A 19,970-nucleotide genomic window follows, 5' to 3' on the forward strand; every position below is an offset into this window, starting at 1 on the left:
ATAAAGTACAAATGATAGTAACCAATATAGCATGGGATTGACAGAAAAAAAATACACACAGAGCACAGGAAATAAAAGGAGAGCCCAGAGCTATGCCAGCATACTTATAACCAACTGGTGTTTTACAAGTTTACCAGGAACACAATGAGGAAAGAAGAATTTCTTCAGTAAATGATGCAGAGACACTGAACAAGCACATGCAGAAGAAACAGTGGATTGAAGATTTGAACATAAGACTTGATTCTACGAAAATACTAAGAACTGAGAAATCCTTTAGGACATTGATTCAGGCAATACCTTTTAGCTAAGCTCTCAACACCACAGGCAACAACGGCAAAAATAGACAAATGAGAGAGATTACACCGGACTAAAAGTTTACTCAGCAAAGGACATAATAATAGAACGAGGAGTCAAACTACAGAATGGTAGGAAATGTTTTCAAAACCCACATTAGACTAGATGTGAATCTATAAAAAAAATCAGAACAGCTCAGCAGCAAGGAAACAATCTAATTTTAAGAAAAGAAAAATATGTAAGACCAAGCTGAATGAATAGACATCTTTTAAGTCAGCTCTCTATGCTCTTCCTCACTGTCTTTGATGTTTATCCTGCAAAGAGATCTTATTCAAACCCAGGACTTCATTTATCAACTCTACCAAAAAGAAAAGTCTCCAACGCTGCCCTGTTTCCTGAACTCTAATCTGTCTCTGGACTGTCTCTCAACTATGTGGCTCTGGCAGAAGCCCAATCTATCATCAGCCAAAGTGTACTTTACAGCTGAATGCCCATTGCTTTTAAATGTTGTCCTTTTTATCCCCCACACACAACCTTGAATCACCAGCAGGCTGGTTCTCTTCTTTTCCTCACTGGATATATTCAGAGAGTTTCAGGTCAAGGTTTTCCACTTTGCAGTGTTCAATGGCTTGGTTCTTAAAAATTAGTTTTCCTCCACTAGTCGTTAAAATTTATGATCTTAGTAGTAAGAAATTAATCTCTTTGCCTCAATCCTGTTATCTTTTTATATGATACTAATAAACAAAATTTGTCAACTATTTATCACTTGTCTGCCAATTGCATTCTCTTAGGAATTTGAACTGTATCACTAAACAAAAACACAAAAATAGTTGTATATACACTCATCATGGAAGACTGTTACTTTTTCTTCTTCTTTTTTTTTTGTTTGTTGTTTTTGTTTTTGTTTTTTGAGACATGGTTTCTCTATATAGCTTTGCTCCTTTCCTGGAACTCACTTGGTAGCCCAGGCTGGTCTCGAACTCACAGAGATCTGCCTGCTTCTGCCTCCCAAGTGCTGGGATTAAAGGCATGCGCCACCATCATCTAGCCTTTTGCCTAACATATAGAGGAAAGCTGAGTGGCAGCTGCAGGCACTGTGCTGGCCTGGGCTGTCAAAGTCTCTCCAGTCTCTCTGGCATGCAGTTGGAGACTCCATGGCCACAACCAGCCATAGCCCTTGGGATCATGGAACTTTATTTCTTGAATACTTTTCTAACTACTAAATTGTCTTCATCCCCACCAGGAACTTTCTGTTCAGAAATGTCATCAATGGTGATCCAATGCTTCAGAGAAGACATATGCCCAATGGCTAGCTGAGTACAACTGAGCTTAGATATGGAAGGAGTCATTGTCCTGTCCCTGTAAAGAGGTAACCCAATAGCTAATACGGGAAAAAAAAAAAAAAAAAAAAAAAAAAAAAAAAAAAAAAAACAACTTTAAAAATGGTGATGACTTGGATATAAAAGTACTGCAAAATGATATGTGAATTTCATATGTCAAAATTTTTGATACTCTATATATAATGGCAAAAGTTCCTAAAAGCAGAATTCCCTTCTAAATTGAATCATGAAGATGTAAAAAAGCTTGGCTGGACTAATATCCAATAAACACATGAGATCCAAAATAAAATATCTGCCAACTGTTCCGGAACAACACAGACAATTGACGTTTTTCTTTCCTATCCTGATCTTCTGGCCTCATAAGAAAGACATTATTGCTAAATCCAATATCATGAGATTTTCCCTAATGAAAACAAACACACACTCATTCACACACACACATATATTTATGTAAGTTTCAGCTCTTACATGTGTAAGTTTTTTATATAGTTTTTAATTAACACAGTCATTCCATTTATGTCCTCTTTAATTTCTCATCAGCAAGATTCTGTGGGTTTTAGCACACATTTTTTTTTTTTACTTTCTGTTAGGTTTATTCTTACATGAGGTTTGTTGTTGATGCTATTTCATATTGGATTATTTTCTTAATCTTTTTTGGTTATTTGTCATACACAGGAACACAGTTGATTTTTCCTGTTGATTTTGTATCCTGCTGCTAACTGAATTTATGATTACTACTAATAGTTGGGGGTAGATATATACAGTTATTTTTATATGAACAATAATACATATTAATAATTGATTCTTCTTTATTTGTAATTTAGCGACTTTCTCTCCCTTGCCTCTTACTAGAAATTTTACTCTGAGAGGTAGACAGGACAAAAATAGTCATTTCTATTTTGTTGTTCTTCTTGGTGGGAGAGTTTTAAGTCTTTCACTAGTGAATGTGATGACAGTTACAAGGTTTGCATATATGACCTTTAACATGTTGAGTTATTTTCTGATTTCCAGTGTGTTGATAGTTTTTAACATAAGAATCAACCATTAAGTGCCTTTTCCACTCTGACTGACACAGCCAAGTTTCTTTTTTAATATGATAGAGTATGTTGACTGTTTTTATGTGTTGAATCATTTTCACAATACAGTGATAAATCCTAGTTGGCAGTGGCTTATAATTATAGTGCTTTTACTGTGTTATTCTCTTTATGTTACCAACTCATGGCTGAGAATTTGCATTAGAATTTATCAGGGATATTGATGTACAGTTTCTTGTATTTTGCCTGGTTTAGGCTCAGGACAGTCCTGTCCTGGTAATCACGATACCAGGTATTTTCTTTTTTCTATTTTTATGGGAGCTTATGGGAAGGGTTAATAAATCCATTAATATATCTTCTATTCTCCTGGATGCTCCTTACCTACCTCTTCACTCAGCTAGCTCTCATTCTTCTGTTCTTATCCCAAAGCCTCTTACCCGTGGAGATCATCATTAGTCTTTCTTCTTTAGCATGGTTTCTCAGACCCTCATTTATCAACAGCACCAGATACAGTGATATTTCTAACTCTGCAATTATTTGTATAGACTTCATTTCTATCTGCTATCATAATACTGGAGTAGCTGAAGGAAAGAATATTATTTCCTGTATCTGTCCACACATCCTGGGTTCCCCATGCCAGGCACATATTTGACTCTCAGTAAATTCTAGTTGATTAGCTGGATATTGAAGGAATCCATGGATGATTATCTTCTTTGCTTTAGCCACCTACCCCCAGGCTTTTCCTGTGATTCTTGCTTATTAATTCTCAATCCCTCTCTTCAAAGCTGGTTTGGGTTGTGTTTTGCTACCCCCTTTCCAGACCACTCTTTCTTGGGTGCTCAGAAAAGTTTCCGCTGCTGACTCTGTCCTTTGGACACAGCTGCCTTACACAGTGAGCTGAAAGCAATAGATGGATCAGATCAGTTCAGACAAAGATCTCCAGTACTGTAACAGAGCACAGTTGTCGTCATGACTGAAGTCATCAAGTCCTAGCTATGACAAAGCATTGGAGCACATAAAAACAATGACAATAAATGTCATTTTTTGAGGCTTTGAGGATGTGAAATTTACACTTAGCAACATTGAGTAGATTTCAAGACAGCAGTGTTTTTGTTCTGAATTGACTGCTGTGATCAGGAAGTAAAGGCAATTCTATGACTAGGCTATTTAACAGTTATTATCTAGGCAGTAGAAAAGAATGGCACACAGCCAAAGCTGTAATTAGTGAAAGGTATTTGGTCTTTTTTGTGGTTTGTATAATGTGCTTGCTTTTGTATGTTAGGATTTGATTACAGAGTGCTCTGATTGTTGTTTTGTTCCATCAAAGTCACGGTGGCTTTGTCTACGTTTGTCTTTTCCTGAAATCATGTTCAGAAGGGGAGCACCATCTCCTAGCTGCCAGTACCATGCTAGCTTTCCACAGTAGGAAGGTATTGTAATAGCTCCTGGATTTCAGAAGTGCTTTTCCTTCTTAGAGTGAGTCACCTCAGTGAGGAGCATGGTGTTCAGGAGGCTTTCCATACCAAGTCTGTTTGTCCTTAAGTCTAAGACTACAAGCCAGTTTCTAGACAGGCAGATTGTGATGCACAGATCACAGACTTTTAAGAAAGAACATTTTGTTTTTCATTTTATCCGAGTTTCAATAAGTCTTGCTATGTTATTGAATTATGAAGTTAGATAAATAAAATCCCTTCCTTACTGAGAGATGCAAGGCATTTATTGGCCTGTACTCCCAATCATAACCACACAGATGAGTGGAAAAGCACAGCAGCCTTCAACATTTCCTCCCAAACCCACAGCTTCTCTGCAAAACTTGAATATTTTCCCCAAGATTAGCTATACTTTAACACCAAGGAAATGGACAATTGGACTTTAAAAAAGGAAAACTGACACCGATGCCCTGTGATGTGGGCTAAGACTGCTAAGAAGGGGCCAAGTGGACTCTGCAGTGTGAAGACAGTAATAAGTACAGGCTGCTGCCTTTTGTGCACTTTGAGGTTTTATATTAAAGTAGATGGTTATTTGATAACAGGAGTTTCATGGCTCACAGGAGCAGGAAGCACTGTGATTTACCCAAATTCTTCTGGGATCAGTGAAGCCCAAACTATAGAGGGTTTCAGAAAATCACTCTGTACTTCCTTCTATGAGAGGGCTTTGATCTTATCTAAGGCTAGGCAAAGGCAATAATTTGTCTCCAGGTCAAATCTGAGCTGAGACAAAGCACTAAGCTGTTGCTGACATCTTCTTGACTAAAGCAACTCAAAGTACTACATGGTTATGAGTTTTTGTAAGGCCAATTTTACAGCTTAATTAAAGCAAATAAGATATATATATATATATATATAGTGTGTGTGTGTGTGTGTGTGTGTGTGTGTGTGTGTGTCATACTTTGAGAGGAGGAGAGAGAGAGAGAGAGAGAGAGAGAGAGAGAGAGAGAGAAGATGGGGCATTAGAAATGTGTGTCTGAGGATAGAAGCCCCTCAGCCATAAAGGGACTCGGAACACAGGGACAATCTAATCTTCAGTACTTGTGTATCTGGCCTCGGTCAGTTCTTTTCACCATTCCCCAAAGGTTAACCGCTTTCACATAGTTCTTTCCTTTCTTTCCCTTAGTCTTATATGCACAAGTCTCAGGTTAATTATATTAGTCAATCCAAATAAGACAAAACTCTAATATTGGTGAATAATAATGAATTAGAAAAATAAGCCAGTGAAAGCATGCAGCCCTCAGAAGCCGCGGTTTGTCTTCAGGTAACTGATCATTTAACTAAGATCAATTTTTAAATGGGCTTTGAGAATCGGCAAGTTTCTCAGTTATTATATGTTATTTTTAAGTTACTCTCCTTTTAATACAATGTATATCAGAATTGGATATTGGCTAAAAATTCTGTAAATTTAAAGCTGTTATATTTTTAAAGTGTAAGTAAAGTTAAAGCATGAGTTGACAAAACAAATTTCCCAAACTGGGAATGGATATTTAATTTTAGAGAAATACAATTCTTCTTCAGATGTCTTAAACTATTTTAAAGTTTCTTATTTTCTTGCAAAATGTTTTTTACAGGCTTCAAAGAAAAGATGATCAAATGCAAAAACTTCATCGTGATGAAACTTGGAATTTGTCCCATATTTTTGAAAACAACTGTTATGAAACAAAAAAAAATTTCCAAAGAAAATTAAATGTCAAGAAACTGCTGTTGAACAAAATGGTGCATAACTAAGAGTTATCTTTAGATTTCTTTTTAAAAATAAACTCATCCATGTGGTAACAAAATACATACTACCAAAATACACAATTCATCACTTATGGGTACCAACAGACACACTTATCTATTAATTATTAGATAACTATTGGATTATCAGAAACATCCAAGGAAAAGAAACAATTATTTCTTTAAATTCAATAATATTTTATTCATATATGTAATACAAAAATGTATTGATATTTTGTACACTGATACATATTTTACAAATAATATTTTATATATAGCATTATATATATATATGTGTATATATATATATATATATATATATTTGTCTAAAAATTATGGTCTAATATACAAAGAACCTAAAATTATTACTGGAAAAAAAAGGATAGTTTGTAATGGATCCATCCAAAACTGAGAGGAAGTTACATATGTGTCTAAAACATTTTTTACTGAGTATTTCTAATGAGTCCATATTCTCTAGAATTGCCAAGTACTGACTTTAGACTATTAAGTAGTGTTATAAAATTATTCTACAAAAAGAAAGAATAGTTTATTTGTGATTATTAGCAATTAAAAAATGCCTAAATAACTTCAAAACTGCATGACCTTTATGATACCAAATGTATTAGTCAGTATATAAATTTTATCCCTCAATAACATAAGTAACACACTTATAGCATTTCTACCTCAATATTTCTGTAATACTAAAATTTATAACAAATATTCTTCAGTAGCCACAAAAAAATCCTTAGACTATTAAACTGTTTCTAGAATTTGATATCACATTTTCAACAGTAACAAAGTAGCAAAATTTCCCTCATCTAGGTAAGCAAAGTGCACACCTATATTTTTACGTAGCCCAAATAACACAGTTCACCCATGTAGAAAGTAACTATAGCTATTATATCAAGGACAAAAACTATTTAAAATGTAAGTGTCCTACCTTCTGAAAAATTAAAACACTGAAGTGTTTGTCACATTTAATTTAGTTCTTGTGACAGAGAACAGATCTTTTCTGCTTGATATTTATCCCCTCAACATTTTCTGAGCCAGAAATCAGCTGGTTTTGACATCTTCATTCAATAACAACTCAAAACGCTGTATTCATTCCACAAAATAGAAATCATGTTTCAGCCAGTGCCCAAATATGAGTACAGTCATCCATGCTCAGCTTCACTCTTGGCAGGTCTAATGTCAGAGAAGATAGTTTCTTAGCGTCCTTTGTCTCTATCAGTCCATCCATCTTAGTCTTGTCAGGAATCAAGTCTTGAAGTTCTAGTCTCTTAAACAAACACACCTTCATGTGTGGGGCAGAGGCACAAATCTCCATTTGTGTAAGTTTCTTAGCCACAAGAGTTCTGTGTAGGCTTATTAAACAGAGAAAGAAAACTTCTTTTCTTCAACAGATTCTATTTCAAAGCACTTCTCTGAGGACAAAGCAAAGCTACAAACAAAACCAGAATCCACTACAGGTGAAACTGAACATTGTCCAAGAAGGAAACATTATTTTAAAATTTACATGGAGCATTTCCAGGTACAGGAACACAGGCATGCTTTCTCTTCTTCCTCCTGCTCCACAGTGATCTGAAGTGATCCAGAAGAGACTCCTGTTTCCCAGCTAGGAGGCTGTGACCATCGGCTTCTGCCATGGGGATAAGTGTGTGGTCCCTCAGTCTCAGCACACTGAAGTGATGTGCTAGCTTCACTGTTAGTAGCTTGGTAGGATGTAACAGAATACATCTTGGCTTCTTGACTATATTTCATTTGAAGGCCAGTGAGAGGAGGTATGAGCGGTTGCATTGCAAGAGAAAAGCAACAAAGCCCAAAGATAGTTTCATCTTCATTGGGGATTTTTGTAGCTCCTTCAAACACTTCCTGAAATAGCTGATGCTGACTCACTTGCTTTGGGGACACTTTCATTGGGTCCGACATTTTCCTGGCACTTTGTTATGAGGTCTCAGATTATCAGTGTTGCCTGGCAACCCAGTAACATACTAGACATTTTTATTTTGATATACTTAACTTAAACATTTTCAGAATCTTTCAGAATGAGGACAGATGGTTTTAAGATTTTACATTTGATTTCTGTTAAGAAAGAATGTATTTAATTCAAATTTATTCTCCTAGCCCAAGAAATTCTGAATTAATTTCTTATGTGCTGGAGAGTTCCATTTATAGGGATGTCAATGTCCTCACCATTTCCTGCAGTCTCTAGCCCAGATGTTCTTATCTCTACCCACACTCAAAGAAATCTCTCCCCACAGACAGTTTAGTTAGAATTTCTGCTCCTGAAATACATGTATAATAATACAACTAATCCCTTCTTTTTCATGTATTTTTCATTTTTATTTGTGTGTGTGTCTGTCTGTGTGTCTTACTTGTGCACATGAAGGTAAGAAGAAGGTGTCAGATCACCAGAACTGGAGCTACAGGTAGCTGTGAGCATCTGATGTGGGAAATTCCTAAGGTCCAGTGCAAAGGCAGTACATGCTGTTCAGAGCTGAGACATCTCTCTAGTCCATATTTCTTTGTTTTATCATCATGACAAGATAAGAGATTAAAAGAGAAAGGGGAAAGGAAGGAAGGGGGGAGGGGGAGAAGTGGGAAGAAAGAAGTGGAAGGGATGTGACTAGAGAGGAAGAAATGGGAACAAGTTTAGAACTAAACCACCAGCTAGGGAATTGCTTTCTCTACATACTAAAAGCTAATTTCCAGAGAATTTATATAGAGAATAAATATCCTCACAGAGTATGTATCTGTAAGATTTAAATATAACTTGGTAGGAATGAAGTATATACCCTGCCAAATTTAACATATCAATTAGTTTTTATAGACTTTCCAATTAAATTCTTTATCACAAGATTATTAATGTGTTAACAAATGCATTCAAAACTTTTCAAAGAAAGGAAATTTTAATAACATGTATCTACAGAATGGAGTAAGAATATATTAGATCATATATAACAGCTGGTTACAAAGATTGTATATAGAACAGGATGTGATTTTGCCAAAATTAAAAGGGGGTACAGTAGAAACAATACAACTTGACACCCCTGAGAAGAGTGAACCTGATTTGAGGAAATATCTCCATTCAATAATCCATGAGCATGTGTGGAGGTCCATTTTCTTCATTGCTAACTGACATAGGAAGGCCCAAACCAATCTTTGAAGTGCCAACCCTGGACAGGTGGGCATGAGTACTACAAGAAACAAGCTGAACAAGCCGGAAAGTAAGTGTTCCTCTATGACTTCTGCTTCAGTTTCTAGACTTCCTACCTTGTGCCCTGGTTGCTGGACTGGAACTTTTAAGCCAAATCAATACTCATCACTCCCATCCCCAAGTTGCTTTTGGTCAGTGTTTTATCACAGCAATAGAAACACAAACTAGAACAGATGAAGAAATTTCAACATCAATTTTGGGCTGCTGAGCAGGATGCTTTTTCTCCTGCAGGTCTAGAGCAGTTGCTACAAAAAACTCTAAGAGCCTATGGTAAATAGAGATAATAGGTGATCTCATAGGCTGTTGGGCTACTGTTGGTAGGAAATAACAGTGTTTGGGGACAAATCTATGTTGCATTTGGCATATCTACCTTTCTTTCCTTTTTTTTTTTCTTCTGACCTTTACACAGAGTGAATTTTCCAACTTGGACCATCATACTGACATTGCATCTGAACTGATCTACTGCTTATAAACTGGGTGTTTTGCAGCCAAACAAGCTATAGGTTAGGTGAACAGCTAATCATTGAGTTAGAGATGAACATGAGATGTTTCAATTATTTTTGCCATTAATGTTTTTCATCATCTAATATTGCATTGCCTTCTCTCAATCTGGGATATTACTTATGATGGATGAATAAAAAACTTAAGCTTGGTATACATATGGTTGCATATAAAAGAGAGAAAACATTCATAGGCACCACATTTCTATTAAACTGGAAATTTGGGGATTCAGATGTCACAGAGCTGACATTCAATAAGGGTTTTGTAAAGAAAAAGGCAATCATTTATTTTCAAAATGTAAATATCAATATTAATTTCAGGCAGTGTATACATAGACAAGTTATCAATTCTCAAAAGAGACTGTACAATGTTAAAGGAATCACTTTTCTAAGTGAACATGTATGTACCTCAAAATAGAGGATCAACAAATAGAAATCCCAACCTGACAGCATTTTTAGATTAGCAATAGATGAGTCTATTAAGGCTAGACCTTTAATATCTCCCATCAGAAATGCATATACTGTCCATAATAACAGACTGGAAAATATGCAGTTGGCTAAAACATCACCACTGGTCAGTAGTGTAATCAATATCTAAAGACTAACTCATCCAGTATCAGCAAATTGTACTTTCTTCTCAAGCTAATCTAAAGCATTTACAAAGAAATACAACATTGTAGGCCATAAAACACCCCTTAATAAACTTAAAATGATAGAAATCATATATCATTTGCATGGGAATCACAATGGAATAAAACTAGCAATCAATCACAAAAAATAATCAGAAAAACAAACAACAACAAGGGTCCATGTACACACAGAGCCAACTAATCTTTATTGAGCAGAGAGAGGAATAAAGGCATTATCATCAAGCAAAAGCTAGTATGGAAACAAAATGTAATGAACCAACTGGTTCTATGCATGAAAAGATAAATGATACATTTATCCGTGAAAAAAATCAATTAAAAGCATACAGTAGGATGCCAACTATAACATTCTGAAAAGGGTAAAGTTATAGAAGTAGTAAAATGTTTAGTGGGCACCAAAGATTGTTGAGATGAAAAAAAAAAAACAAAAAACTGAGAAAACAGACAATTTTAGGGATGAAAACAATCTGTGTGATACTGCGGTAGTGGATACACAGCATTATTCATTTTCAGAGACCCATAGAATAGTGTGTGAAAGTCAGTGTGAACTTACAGTCCATGGGTGGTATGAGCTGTTGACAGCTGAGTTTTGTGTGTGCCATGAAAGAAGCTACATGATATTCTTTATACTTCCAATTCAATTTTGCCATCAATGTAGAATGTCTATAAAAACAGTTTAAGAAAAACTTCCTTTTCTGTGTGCTTTATACTTCTATGTTTAATTTCAACATGTAAAAAATTAGAGGTCTGTTATATGTTTAAAAATAATTATTGCCATTCTAAAATTATGTAGCTCAGTTTTTACATACTGGATGCTTAATTGTGTCCATGTATAATACATCTTTAAGAATTTCTTATACCCCTAATATGTCCCCAGTAATGAACGTCTACAGAGGAACAAATGATAATTCCTATTCAACTGGAGTAAAAGTCATGCAAGTAAAGAACTGGGATAAGATGCAAAGAAATAGCCACAAGGAAAACATCCTTTATATCTTAAAAAAAAAAATCTTTTAAATTCCTCTTAATAATCAGATACAATAATGCATGTAAATCTTTTGAGATGTTTGTATGTCTTACTCACAAAATACTATAAATTGTAACATTACTACTGACACTGTTTTTATTTTAAGAAAGGTAGATTATAAAAATGGAGTAAATTAAAGGCCAGTACCACCACAGTCAGCCTAGCCTACAAAGAGTTCCAGTCATGGCTGCACAGTGAGACCTTGTCTCATAAAAGCCTCTAAAGAAGCCATAAATTAAAAGAATTGCTTAATCTTTTCTAAATATTAGTATTTTAAAGTGAGGAATAACATATATAATTATATGTGTATATAACATTTAATATATATTTAATTATATGCTATACTTAATAATATATTACACATAATAATATATATTGAGTATGTAATTATAATTCCTTAGTCCAGCTTTTTTCATTTTGAAAATTCTTTTTCTTTCTTTTTTTTTTTAAAGGGAGTGTTCTCCTCCTTCCCCTTATTTATTCCTGAGCGTCAGAGTTACATTGTCAAAGCAGGTGATATATTTTCAAAAGTTGAAAAATAGAAAAACAGCAACAGTTAAAAAAAACAGAAGGCAAGAAAGTCAGAAACACAACATTACACATGCATGTTTAACCAAGTCTTCAGAGATAAACGAGTGAGCACTTGGTAAATACACTTTGGGGAAATAATGCCCAAAGGTTGTGTTTGCTGTTGTGCTTGGTGTTTGCATGTGATCTGAGAGACCAGATGACCAGTAATCTCCCTTGCCCTTTCTTTTCCTTAGACCCTGTCAGCTTTGCACACAGCTTTTTTTTCCCTTGGCCAGCACCCACTCACTAGTCCTAAGATGTCTGGGATGGTTAGGATTCAGCAAGTCACACCTTAGCCTGTCAGGACCTGGGGCCTCCTGTGACCTGCATCAGCCCATCGCTTCATTTCACCTCCAAAGAGCCCAGAGACAGGTCTACCTTGTTAAGCTCAGATTGCAGGAAGGCCAAGGCAGACAGCAGTTACTCTTGGCTTTCCTGTCATATCTCCTTATGTCCGAGATATACAAAGTCCTTATTAACCCCATCAAGGCCCAGGCCAAACAAGGAGAACTTAATAGATGGGTAATAGGACTGCAGAGTTTTAGATTTACTTTAAGCAATGCCAGTACTTACTAACTGCGTGTTAGACCAAAATGTATGACAGTTTCAAAATTTTTGATTTAGTGCAATTTCTCAGTCATTTACTAATGCCTGTGATGCTGAGAAAACATGCTATTTGTTTGAAAACTTTGACTTACCACACCTTAATGGTTTTCATTTTCACAAATGCCCTGAAAGTCAGATGGTAATATTTTCTGAATTACATTGATGTCATTCCCATACTCAATGAACTTTACCTACACTGATGGGAAGTGCTGGACTCCTCATTGGGCCAGTGTGGCCCTTCAGTCTTTCATGTGGTGGTGAGACCAGTCACCTAAATATTCCAATTTTCCAAGTTTCTGTCTACAAATTAAATGATATAAGTATAATTTGAAAAAAATACATAATTTGCAACATAAAATTCTATGCATAGGGAACTCAAGGGAAGAATGTTTTTAATTTTATAAATTAAATAGCTTTTGAAGAAGAAAATTTTATAGCAGAATAAGGGATATGTTCATCAGGTATGTAAAAAGCATTTTGAAAAAGCCTGTTCAGTATTCCATAACTAAATAGTAATCACTCTGCCTGCCATGACTTCCAATATCACTGCTCCATTTTCAATACAACAGGGAGCGATGCATTTCCTAATGGCAAGATGGTGTTAGGACCTAATTGGGTAGGCCTTGATTGCCTTTCCAGCTGCTCCTTATTCCTAAGATTCCTGATCATGCCCATGACACAGGCATGATGGGAGAATCCTGTGATCATGACTAGATGGCTGACTAATTCTTCCTCAAGACTCTTGTCACAGAGGTATCCAGAGATTGTTATGAAGAGCTTGAATTTCACCTCTTTAAATAACACGTGGGTTGATTGTTCTTATACTTGGTTGATTGAAATCATGCATGTTGCATTGTATCTGAAACTTGCTTTCCTATAGCATTCCTCTTTGTGTGCCGTGAAAAGAGCTTAGGGCTCCCAGCAGTGTGCAATATGGGAGAGAGAGAAGGGTAGGTATGAAGGAGTCTACCACAAGAGCCCAATGATTTTGAGGCAACGATATGCCTTAAGTCATTTTACCAAAATTCTGTTTGCGTTATTGTTCCAATCTCGAATTCTCCCTTATAAATACAGCAGCCATCAACTGTAAGCCACAGACTCTGAAGAAATTGTGGAAGAGTGTGCAAAAAACCTTAAAGAATATATTTTTTGTAAAGCATCAATCCTTTGAAGAACTGATGGCGTTCCATCATATATAATGGGAGTCAGGTAGACAGCCTCTACCTGCGTTTTCACATTGGCCTTCAAATACCCTGACATACTTTCTATGTTTGATTAAATGTCCTTAAGGCTAATTCAAAGACCTATTTTCCATCTTTCTTCCTTGATGTGGTCTTTATTTTCAAATTCTAGTTAATTGTGATTTATTTTATGATAAAATAAATGGGTACTTTACATTTCTTTATGTAGCCACAGGACTAGAAATACAAACAAATTTACAACTATACTTCCCATGTAATTTAGATCTTAAATAATAAGCCTGAAGTAACATAATTTTGCAATACTAGAAATTACCTTCACAAGTGTAATTTCATAGTATGTGAGAATTCAAGAAATTAGAGAGCATTAGAAGCCAAAGCATAAACTGAAAGCCCACTTTATCATTCCCTGAGGAGCAGATCATGAGAAAATACAAAATGTGAGCACTTGAATGAGGAGCTAAATTTTTTCATAATTGGTGTTCTCATAAGTTAAAATTAGAGTAAAATTTCTCAGATGTATCTTTTATATAGTATCTTTTATATAGTACATAATGTATTCACAGTAATGATGTCTTTCTGTATTTTGGATGATGACATAGATTAAAAATAAATGTTTAAAATATTTTCCCAATGCACATATTTTTTAAGTAAGTAATTTTTCTGTGCTTATCCATTGTCCTCCTCATTCCTAAGCTAACAACAAATGTGCAACCAAGAACCAGCAAAGGCTCAATGCCATTTCAAACCCTACATTTGGGTTAAATGGTAAAATACGTTCTTGTAGAAAGTTGGAAACACTCATTTGACAGATAAAAGCCTTGGATTGGTTGTTGCTGCTTAAACCATTTATAAAACAGTGGCCCTTTTTCCCTTTTAACATTTGCTTTTTTGTACCCACCATCTTTGAAGCTTAAAAAATGCTGCAGTACTTAGCATCTCTCTTCTTAGTCTAAATTGAGTTAATTGGAGTCTGTCATTTGTTCCCAGTTTGTGTTGGAGAAGAATGATTGAACAGAGTCACAGACTCAACCACACCATTTTATTGTCTGTAGGAGACAAAAAGCCAGTGGGATTTCCCTTATTAAGTTAACATCTACTGATTTCAAAATGTTTCAATGATACAAGTAGCAGCGGGGGCCACTGGGAATACCAACCTCCCATCAGTCCCTCTTTTCTTTCATTCCCCATACAATCCAGTTAATTCAAAGGTGATGGAGGAAAAGAAACATGCTATATGTCAAAATGACAGAGCCTATTACATGATCTGAGGAATGAGTAGCAGTGGGGATTGTTATGGGTGAACTCTTATTTGTACCTTTAACTGAATTTCTTTTCTGGCATGTTTTATTAAAATCTCCCTACATATTTATGTGGATGATATGCATGCCTGAGTAATCTCTTTGGGTCACCACCACCATGATTTGATGAATATGAGAAAAGAAAGATAAAATCTTTGTGACTCTGTTATATTCAAGACATGTACAAACCAGAAGCTAGGTTCCAAGTTGGTAGCTCAAAGTCAAACTTTGCTTTGGAACATACAGTTTCCAAAGTCAACTTTTATTATAAAGGAAGACATTCCACCCTTCAGAATTAATATGGTCTAGGTCAACTCTGAAATGCAACATACAAATATATTCTTTCTAAGGCTTAATAAATATTTTTGTAACATTTTGTAAAATTTAATGGTTAAAATAGAAACAAATAAATGCTCAACATTAATGAGTCATTGAGGTCAGTAAATAGAGGCTTTTCTTTTTTAACTCATAAGTATCATTAACAGCCATTATATAAAAAGAACGATCTTAAAATTCAACCCTTTAGAAAATTCTAATTGAAAATCACTAGGAACCATTTGACTGTGAATAAATGCAAAACAAATGGAAAACAGATTTTAAGGTACTGAGATCAGGCGATGGGAAAGAAAATAAATGTCAGCTGCTTAGGTAATCTACATTGACTAAGAAACGACAAACATGCTTCCAAAAAGGATATTAAGGACTTATCCTAAACACATCCTCCTCACAGCTGGAGATTCATGGAAGCAGCAGCCAAGTTGTCTTCCAAAATAAAACAGCATGAGAACATTGTTCATTATTAACAAAACTCTGTTTTAATTGACTATAGTACAAAAAATTACTTCTTAAAAGTTAGTGATAGTTTATTTCCACCAAGTAGATGTTCTTTGAAGAGAATAGTCAAAGGACAACCTTGGCATATCCTCACTTAGGTAAGGTATAGAGAAATACAAATTTAACTAGGCTAATTACACTGGGAGGATACCACATTGTCATGGATTTTTGGTGGGCTCTTTGGAAACGTAAGTTAAATAACAAAAATGATTGAGCATTTTATTATTGGAAGCCAAAGTTCAGTGACACCTTTTTGGGTCTGTTGCTAACTTCTACACGTATTTGTAGATGCACTATGCAGGGCCATGGGACACCTAGTGGTTTGTGATCTTTAATTTTACTTGCAACCACAACTTAGATCAAACTGCATTTTATCCAAAATCCCCAAAGAGTATGTTCAGTTCCAGATTGTTGGCTGATGCTTGTTTGACACAGTGATAGATATTACTATGAGGACCGATGAGACATATATAGAAATTGGCTGAGGGTGGGGTGTGGATAATGATACTTAGTGAATGTTAAGGATAACAGTCTGCCTGGATGATTTGAGCAGAAAACTATATTCTGGGAATTCTTGTTTTTTTTTTTTTTTTTTTTTTTGTTTTTTTTGTTTTTTTTTTTTTTTTTTTTTTTTTGTGTGTGTGTGTGTGTGTTGAAAATGCACAGTTAAGTAGCTCATGCTTTGCTTTTGTGAGTGAGAAGCCCTTTACCTCAGGCGTATCCATCCTGGGGCTTCTTGAGATCATAGAGCCATCTGTTAGTGAACAGGATACACATTTGCATGCTGAAACCACACAACAGTGCTTGAATACCATAAACTCAGGTTTCCTAAGAAAAAAATACCTATGTATTCTGAATATTACAGATAATTGAAATGTTCTCACAGGTAAAGAGAAAAGTTTGTTCTATGTAGTCATAATGTCTGGCCATTCAAAGTCCAGATATAAGGGTGGTTGTATATGAGTAAGTTCAGTATTACATAACAGAATGCCTGTTTGCATATTTTATAAACTACAAACACTGGCAATTTTTAACTGTTATTTTCATTGATTGATTATTAGTGTTTCCAACTGAAAACATAGTGAGAATAATGTATATAATGAAAAAAATAATGATATGTAAACAGATAACATTAAAAAAGTGAAATCACATATTAGCTTTACATATACAGAATATTGTACAAGTATGTAAACAACATGAGAAGCAATATAATTTCTCCCATTTCCTCTTGTTTAAAATGGCTAAAACTTGGAAGTATATTATATATTTCATATGTAAAGTGAACCTCAATCCAATCACTACATTTTTTTCAGAAATAATTTATCTTGTTTAGATCTATAAAATATACAGTTGAGAAAATGGTACCAGGTATATTTATTATGCTCTTAAAGTAGAATTCAATAACCTATTCCACAGTGACAATTTGAAGATTTCTTATTGAGGGGCCATATGTTATCTGTGGGTACAGTATAACACAGAGTAATTAGATGATAAAGCTGTCACAGATTTCCTAAATGTGAATACATTAATCACCAGATGTAGATTGGGGAATTTTATTGTATTAAACCTGAAAATATAACAAACTTTTACATTCATAGATGATGTTATATGCTAATACATGAATGTGTGTAAATATTTATATACTATAGAAATCGTTCTTTTATGTTCTAATTAACTTTTCTGTCCTCTTTTTTTTCAACTTTGATATTTATAATAGTCACATTTATGGCTGTTTAAATGGTGAATAACTTAAATGTTTTCTCACTAAAAAGAGACATAGCTCAACTTGATTGACTTTTATGTTGACTTTTGAAGAAGAAGGGAAAACAGTTAATTCCCTGTTAATAAGAATGAAGAATTTGTAGAAGACAAATTGGATGGAGTGTGTGTCTGTGTGTCTGTGTGTCTGTGTGTCTGTGTGTGTGTATGTGTACATGCATATAGAGTTACAAACTGTAAAACAAAATTATGAATATTCACAGTTCACCACTTATTTTCTTAGTTTTCTGAAGAAACAGTTTTCTGAGAAAACAAATTGTTGAAAGGTCTACTATCTATTTAAAGAAAATCAATATTTGTTGCAAGTTTACCACATTATTTTCTCCTTTTTTAACCTTTCCATTGATTCTACAGAATAGCTTTTCTCTAGAGATAAACTATTTTTAGGTTCTTGATAAAAATAGTAATTGGAGATTTGCCGTGTTGTTATTTGATACTACATTAGTTATCATTGAGTAGCAAAAAAGACTGAATATAATAACGTATCTTTCTCTAAGTGAATGAGTAAGTAACTAACTTTAAACTTTCCCTTAATTCACTATAAACTATTTCAGAAATTGAATATTTTTATTATTTCTTAAATAATTAAATTAAATAATCTATACCAATATTTAAATATATCCAAGTCAATGTCTTATTTTTAACACTTGGATGTAAGGAAAATTATCAAATTTTACTTTTAAAAGTTATATACAATTTTCTAAAATAAAATTTTCATTGAAAGACAAGACAAGATTACATGCTCTTGTTATTAAAATGTTTAGTATAAATTTCCAAACACAAAAATCAGTGAGAAGGTGGTGGAAACTGATCATCAAGATTGGATGTTGCTGGGCAGTGGTGACACACACCTTTAATCCCAGCACTCTGTGAGTTCAAGGCCAGCCTAGTCTACAGAGCCAGATCCCAGACAGGCACCAAAACTACACAGAGAAACCCTGTCTCGAAAAAAAATAATTGTGTGTCTTTTTTATTGAATCACTGTTTGCGAAGTTTCTTTTGTGCTATGTGGAGCTTAGATGACTTCATGAAGATTACATAGATTCATAAATTCTTCTCCCTGAAAATTACCATGTACTCTCGCAATTTTTCCTCTCTCTCTCTCTGTCTGTCTCTGTCTATCTATCTATCTATCTATCTATCTATCTATCTATCTATCTATCTATCTATCTCTTTTTAAAAAACAAATTCCTTCTTATCTTATTCATGATGTCCTCTGAACAGATCATTGTGATATTTATTCCCATGATGTAATGCTTGTCAGGGCAAACATACCGTCTATCCAGTGACTCCATAAAGAGGTAGTAAACTGCACTCATAAAATGATTACTCTATGCATAAAATGATGTGGCAATAAAAACAAAACATGCAGAACCATGCTTTTAAAAGAAAACAGTTTTTACAAGACAAATTCCATTTCAGGAAGTCTGTTAATACACTTGATGATCTTGTGCTAGAATTTTATTGTGTGTAATGATACTTGTAATATGTAATACATCATTGAAAGCATAGAATGGCATTGTTTCACATATTTTTACTTAATGACTACAGTTACAGTGGGATTTGTGGTTCAGAATATAAAAAGTAACTCCTTGATTTCTGTTACTACTTTATGAGCTAAATAAATCTTTTCTTTACGTTTCAATATACATATTGGAAAGATTTTTATAAGTGTATAATGCCAAACCTAACCATGTAAATATGAATATTTACCTACATGGATCACAAAGAACATGCCAATTCATGCTTAATGCTAAATGTAAGTACAGTAATTCTTTGCACCTTTCCTTGAAAAACATATTCAACCTTGTTCTCTGAACAGAGATCATGAATACTGTCACTTTGTATATTAGAGAAGACTTTTGTATCTCTACAAATACCATAACTGGAAGTCAACTTTGCCTTTCTACATTTGTGTATTATTTTAAACTTTTGAAGTTTAAAATGTTCTATGGTCAAAAGCAGAGCTGGAGAGTTGAAGAATGTGTTTGAACTTTTTCACATAGTTCACACATTGGTTGGTCTTCCCCAACATACCCTTCATTTCTTCATTTTTTTTTTTAACTTAGGCAGCCAATCATATCATGCACAACACCCTTTTTCTTTTACTAAAATTGACTGAGACCATTGGGGACTTAAAATTGACTGAGAATATTGGGGACTTGGTTGAGATGAGTACTCAGTCTTCCCTCCCTTGGGACCTTAGTTCAACAGATGACTCAGCACTACCTCCACTGGGAGCTAGGTTCAGGTGAGTATCCTTTCCCTTTGCTAACTTGTTATAGAAGTTTTGTAACTTCCTGTATAAATAACAGTCTTACCTTGTCATAGAATATCTACATCTTTATGTTGGATTCCTGATAATCCCTCTGTTTCTCTCTTAACTAAAAAGCCAGAGATAGGAAATTATGTG

At 34.5% G+C, this 19,970-nt stretch overlaps 1 protein-coding gene and 1 non-coding gene across 5 annotated transcripts in view; one reads left to right on the top strand and one right to left on the bottom strand.

Moving 5' to 3' along the window:
- Aldh1a1 (aldehyde dehydrogenase 1 family member A1) overlaps nt 1-19,970 on the top strand; it is a 123,078-nt gene that overhangs the window by 8,148 nt on the left and 94,960 nt on the right. For 2 of the 4 annotated variants that reach the window (XM_036207342.1, XM_036207311.1), the window contains exon 2: nt 1,538-1,663. The exons of the other annotated variants lie outside the window; for them this stretch is intronic. The gene's annotated coding sequence lies outside the window, so the exon portion shown is untranslated. The remainder of the gene's footprint in view (nt 1-1,537; nt 1,664-19,970) is intronic. 4 annotated transcript variants of the gene reach the window in all.
- LOC118576931 lies at nt 1,356-1,485 on the bottom strand. Its single transcript, XR_004944121.1, has one exon. It is a non-coding gene; the product is annotated as a small nucleolar RNA SNORA44 (small nucleolar RNA).

This window comes from Onychomys torridus, chromosome 1 (assembly GCF_903995425.1).
Source record: "Onychomys torridus chromosome 1, mOncTor1.1, whole genome shotgun sequence".
In the NCBI taxonomy this organism is placed as follows: domain Eukaryota; kingdom Metazoa; phylum Chordata; class Mammalia; order Rodentia; family Cricetidae; genus Onychomys; species Onychomys torridus.